Here is a 6,000-nt window from a genome sequence, read left to right on the forward strand (position 1 = left end):
GGAAGTACTGCAGCAAATCACAGTCGGGCATTCAAGGTGCCCTCCAACAAGCTTGTTAGGAACTAGACAAGGTTATACCACTCATCAACTATGCAAGAGGGAAGAGTAGTCCTGCAGCTTAGTGGTTAGGGCACTCGTCTCACAAGAGAGAGGACCCGGGTTCAATTCCTGGGCAGGGCAAAACATTGGGTAAGTTTCCTTACTCCACACGTCTCTGTTTACCTAGCAGTAAATAGGTACCCGGTTGTTAGTCAATTGGCAGATCGCTTTTCCGAGGTTAATAATCCCTTCCAAAAAACATATAATAATTTGGTCACCCAATCTTCAACTGTTCGTGGGATACTGCTGTGCACCATTGGCTGCCCCGTTGCACCCACAAAATAAATACAGTTAAATCACAATTTACAGTATATTCTGTGAAGCATTTTGAGACATCTTGAAGACATGATAAGGCACTATATCAAATGCAAGGATTATTATTATCATTATTATAAGAGCTATCCAAGATTGGGTTGAATCAAACCAGTAAACAGAACAGAAATTGTCTACAAAAGTAGCTTTGAACAATAGATACTTTGAAATAAAATCACACAGATGGGGGTCAATAAATGTTTATTCCACGTAGGACAACAGTACAGCATCTCAGAAAATGTTTTGAATTCTATCAGTACTAAAGACAGATATTAAAATAAGTCAGTCATAAATCATTTATGGTATTTCAATCAATTAAAAAATCAATTTGAAAGATATTTGCAAATTTAACAATGTTGGTAAATAGAGTAAAATGAACAAATACACAGAAATAAATGTATCCCAAATGGTCACAGGCATATTAAGAACTGAAGTTGTAGCTTTACAAAAAAACACCATACAAGATATTCTTTGAACATGTTTTTAAAAGATGCAGAGTTGCAATCATTTAAATACAATCATTACAGTTGATATTTAGTCACCAATAGATCGTGTTCTCTGGGTCGTACAGAGTTACTGCTGTCCTTTTGACTATCCTGCTGGGAGTATCATATAATTCCTAATGTGCAAGATCAAGATTTTTCTGAACTCACAAGTAAATGAAGCGAGAGAACTCAGGTTCGATTCCCAGGCAGGGTGAAACCTCAGTCAAGTTCCTTACTCCACACGCCTCTAGCAGTAAGTAGGAACCCGGTTGTTAGTCAATTGGCAGATCACTTTTCCAGGGATAATAACCCCATAAAAAAAAATTTGGGTCAATCAATTCATGGCTATTTGTGGGACACTGCAGTGCAAGTCACCCTGGTCACCAGCCACTTCCACTCCCTCAAGGCACGTGTGCGTGCTGCTGACAGACCTGACTCAAATCTAACTTAGCAGATCTGGCTGGACCACATCAAAACTTACTACTCCACCCTCTCCTCCACTAAATCATCCTTCTACTCCCAAGATAATCTTGGAGGCCAATGAGAACCCCAGGCTCCTCTTCTCCACCACCAACCAGCTCCTCCAACTTGTATTTAAATAGTACTTTTACATAAAACAACTCAAAACCCTAAACAAATGAGGTGGATAAAATAGAGAAACATTTAAAGACATTTTATTATAGTAAGTCAAATGGTCACAAGATTATTTGGAATGAAGAAGGTTCTTTAGCCCATCTGATCTCATCCTTCCAGAATATCCACCATACTATACTCCCATCACAGCATCAAGCCTTTTATTTTAAACTGAGTCATATCGTGACCTCAATTACTCTTCCTAGACATTTGTTTCAGCTGTTAATTAACCTTTAGGTAAAGAAAAACATCTTGGTATCTGTCCTGAAATTGCCCTCAGCTTCCCCTTGGCAACATCTATCCATATACAGTAGATACTGCTTAAGCCGGATACACTGGGGCTGGCCGTTTTGTCTGTTAATTGGAGTCCAAGGCTAACCGAAGTTCCATTACCTCTTCCCGTCCAGCAGAGAAGAAGCGGCATCACCTCCTCCCATTACCATTCCCATTGGATGGGTAGGGGACCAATTAGTGGTGGCTCCAAAGTGACTAAGAGCCTGGAAACGCTTGTGAATGTTTGGGCTGCACCCTTTCAAAAACAGCTCCAGCTGTCAATTAATCACCATTTGACTCCTCCCATTCCCTCATTCCTTCCCCGTTCCTCCACCCCCACCTCACCCTCACTGATAGACAGCTTGATCGCTAAAATCTTGAAGCTGCATGTGAATGGCTGGAGTCGCCTATCTCCTCCCCATTTGACTCCTCTCATCTCTATCCTGGAGATGCTTGAGACAACAACAACAAATTACATTTGTATAGCACCTTTCACGTCAGGAGGACGTCCCAAGATGCTGGACAGTCAGGGATCCGCACCCGAGCTGGTGGTTGGGATCAGGAGGGGGGGAGCGCGGAGGACATAGGGGTAGAATGGTGACTGAAGGCACGGTCGAAGAGCAGGGTCTTGAGGAAGATCTTGAAGGAGGCAAGGGAGGGGTAAGGCTGAGGGACTGTGGGATGGAGGTTCTGTATTGACTCCCTGAGGTGTAGAGTGCATCCATGAACGGTGATGCTGTCAATGCCCGAGGTATGGCGGCGTCATGGGAGCCAAGCAGGAGGGCCTCATTCTTGTTGACATTCAACTGGAGAAAGTTAGCTTCATCCAGGACTTGATGCCCAACAGACAGGCAGACTGTGAGGACAGCAATGGTCCTGGAATTGAGGGTGGAGGCAGAGAGGTATGGGTGTCATCCATATATGTGTGGAATTTGATCCCATCTCTATGGAATAATGTCACCAAAGGGGAGCATGTAAATGTTGAAAATGAGGGGACCAAGGGAAGGGCCCTGAGGAACGCCACAAGTGATTGTGCGGGGGCTGGAGAAGAAGCCAGTAGTGGAGACAAAGTGGAGACGGTGGGAGAGATAGGATTTGAACCAGGCAAGGGCAGCTCCGTGAAGGTGGAGCTGAGAGGAGAGGCAGAGAGTGAGTAGACGCAGCAGCGACTAGCATAGCATTTTGTCCAGATTAACCGCTATATTTAAAACAGGTAAGAATACAAATGAATTAGGTGTTTTGTTCGACTTACCCGGAGTTAACTGGTGTCCAGCTAAAGCAGCTTCCACTGTACATGCATTTCCTATTCTTAAATTCTATATACAATATCTTGCATTTATCCATATTAAATTTCATCAGCCCACATGCATACCCTAAGTTCCTTGTAAGGCCTTTCTACCCCTCTAACTCCACAGCAACCCCCCCCCACCACAACTTGACATCATCTGCATATTTAACTACATTACTTTGTATCTGCCAATCCAGGTCATCAACATACAATGAACTAAAGTGGTCCCATATAGACCACTAAGGCACTACACTTAACAACTCCCTGTTTTGACCTAGCTCCCCTTCAGCTAAATTTGAATCCAACACTCAATACTCAGTGATTAGTTTGTGAAGGAATCTTCCATGTGATACTCTGTTAAACATTGTTCGCAAGTCTAGATATACGTTGAAGGCAGGAAGAAATAGCAAGGGGAACATATTTTTGAAGAATGTTGTCCCCACGGCAGCAAGATGATAGCTGAAAGGCCAAGCCATTGATGGCAGAGTCAGAACTAAAAAAGCCCACAAGTGGAGAGTGTTGTAAAAAAAATTCAGAAGTAATGTTGACCAGGCCATGCAATGTGAAGACCACATATGGGCGGAGTTTACAAGATGCTTCTTTTTATTGGTCAGCCAGGTGTCTGATACATGCGGAAACCCATCAACATACTTAAGAATATCCAAATCAAACTGAGATTTCCATACATACCACAAACACATTGGAAATCCCAGAGATAGATTGTTTGAATGGAATGCAAACTCTCTCTCTGAAGATGGTGTGCATTCCTTGGAGGGAGGGAGTAAAATGACGTGGGAGCGAAGTACCTAGAATGCACCTACAATCCAGTTATTGGGTTTACCTATCATAGAAAACCCCCTGAACACATCTTTGTGAAACAAGTCTTAAATACCCCAAGGAATGGCAACTTAAAACTGTTTTGAACAGGCTAGATGCAATTCAAATGACATTTTCCCCCAAAGTGTACATTTCCTTTTTAAAAAATATTAATGTTCATATATTTCTGGTTCTTTAAATCTTTAAGTCAGATTCCCATTTTTTTCTTTGACCAATGTAACACAATGTTAGACTCCCCCCCCCCCCCCCCCCCAACATTGTGTAACATTGCTCTAAGTTATACACCACCTACAGACAGATAACTCTACCCCTCTGAGCAGGAAATGATCGGGATGAACATTATATTACAAGGCTCGCTCCATCACCACAATCTTAAGTGATGCGCATTGTAATTGCACAATGGACTTGGGGGGAACAAACACCCAAACCTTAAGCACATATGGCACATGGCAGGTTGTGCTGGTGGCACAGGCAGAGAGAGTGGGGACAGACTGGCACTGAGAGGAGAAAGAGAGAGAAGCCATGTTACCTCACTTTGCTTTCACGTCACCCAAAGTTATTGTAATTTTACTGAATATTTTTGTGAACAAATTGTAAGATTACATATATTTTCTGTGGGTTTTTTTTGGGTGGGAGGGAGGGAGCGGGGTGGTGGGGTGGGGTTAACGCATTAGATATCTATACAAAAGAAAAATCCAATATTCTGGCAGTACTTAACAGGAAACTGCTTTTAGGGACATGGTGACATTTTTGTTGCAGACAGAGGCAAACAGTCATTGGTGATTATTATCACATCCTGAATTGTGATTTTCACTTACATGTTTCTGGGGAGAAGTTATAATAATCCTTGCATTTGATATAGCGCTTTTCACGTCGGGAGGACGTCCCAAAGCGCTTCACAGAACACACTGTAAAGTGAATTGACTGTATATTTGTGGGCGAACGCGGCAGCCAATTGCGCACAGCAATGTCCCACAAACAGTCGTAGATTGAAAATGACCAATTTATTATTGTTTCTGGTTTTGGAGGGATTATTATTAGGCGTGTGGAGTAAGGAAACTTGCCCAAGGTTTCGCCCTGCCTGGGATTGAACTCAGGTCTCTCGCTTGCAAAGCGAGTGCTCTAACCACTGAGCCACAGGACTCCACGAGCAAGTTATGCTATTAACTGCATTTAGTTCCTGCCTCAAATCTGGGTCCGAACTCAAAATTGGTACTTTCCCTCTTATTAAACTGATCGCTGTACAACACGGCGCCTCGTCCACTGTACAAGAGGCTGTGATTTTGATCACGATTAGACACGTACAGCAGCAGCTGTAATATCACACAGTGCTGACTGCTGAACAGCTTTGTACTCGATCAAAATGGTTCAGTGGTTGCTTAAAATACAACATACGAAAAACAAAGCTAGGAGAACGTATCGACAGGGTCAGTGTCGACCGCTCCGCGATATTGCCAAGAGACCTATCTTGTGGGTGTTGTTGGCATTTGCTGTCAGTGCAGGTGCAAAAGGTCAGAGCTTAACGTTAGCCTCGAAATTCCAGCTGTTAGTGAACTATTATTTGCAAACGGACACATGTAAACTACCTCAAACAACATAGCGTTTAACAAACGGGTGCTGCCAGCTCTCAGCCTGGCGTCTTTCCTACATGAAGGACTGACAGAGCTACAAAGCTCGGCAGGTCCCTGTGCAAGTTACCACAGCCCCTGGGAGCATTGCCAACACATAACGAGAGTGTAAAGCATCAGGGAAGCTGGGCAGACAACGCCTTGAGTAAAACGATGAAGGAGAAAAAAACCTTAAAAGGAGTGGCAAAGGATGTGAGCAAGTTTGGCTCCTTACTCTGTAATTGTGGATGTTTTTCTGCCGCTTCCTTCTTTGTAAGCTAGAAGCCTACCGTCTGTTGCGGTCTTTCTGATGTGAAACGAAGTAGTTTCTTTTTTCGCCAGCTTGAGTGTCTGCACAGTGCAATTTAATATACACAGCGAAGAGTTAGTGTTGTATCATACAAATCATAGGCCATCGTTGGGACATTGTATCCAGTTTTGAACACCATGCTTTAGGAAAGATGTC

This window comes from Callorhinchus milii, unplaced genomic scaffold (assembly GCF_018977255.1).
Source record: "Callorhinchus milii isolate IMCB2004 unplaced genomic scaffold, IMCB_Cmil_1.0 Scaffold4, whole genome shotgun sequence".
Lineage (NCBI taxonomy): Eukaryota > Metazoa > Chordata > Chondrichthyes > Chimaeriformes > Callorhinchidae > Callorhinchus > Callorhinchus milii.